This window comes from Penaeus monodon, chromosome 21 (genome assembly GCF_015228065.2).
Source record: "Penaeus monodon isolate SGIC_2016 chromosome 21, NSTDA_Pmon_1, whole genome shotgun sequence".
Taxonomy (NCBI): Eukaryota; Metazoa; Arthropoda; class Malacostraca; order Decapoda; family Penaeidae; genus Penaeus; species Penaeus monodon.
Window position 1 is genome coordinate 45,003,780 of NC_051406.1, and position 287 is coordinate 45,004,066.

The 287-nt window shown below is 25.4% G+C and overlaps 1 protein-coding gene across 1 annotated transcript in view; it reads right to left on the reverse strand.

The window, feature by feature from the left end:
* LOC119586687 (splicing factor 3A subunit 2-like) overlaps window positions 1-287 on the reverse strand; it is a 25,020-nt gene that overhangs the window by 14,497 nt on the left and 10,236 nt on the right. The window lies entirely within an intron of this gene.

The following is a 287-nucleotide window of genomic DNA, read 5'->3' on the forward strand; positions in this document are numbered from 1 at the left end:
GTTTTTGCCCTCTAGCACTCTTAACACTTGATATTAATCAACGCTTGTCTTTTAAAATGATTTACGTTCATCAAATTCACATCAATTCAGTTTTGCAACATAATGACGATCTAATCATAATGAATTCCTATGTCACTAATTTATCAGAGGAGAGAATTATTATTATTATTATTTTTATTTTTATTTATTTGTTTATCTTTTTATTTATTTATTAATTTATCTATTTATTTTTTAGATTTTAGAAGTGATTTTATCTAAATCTCGGCGGGACAGAGATGGTAAGAGGA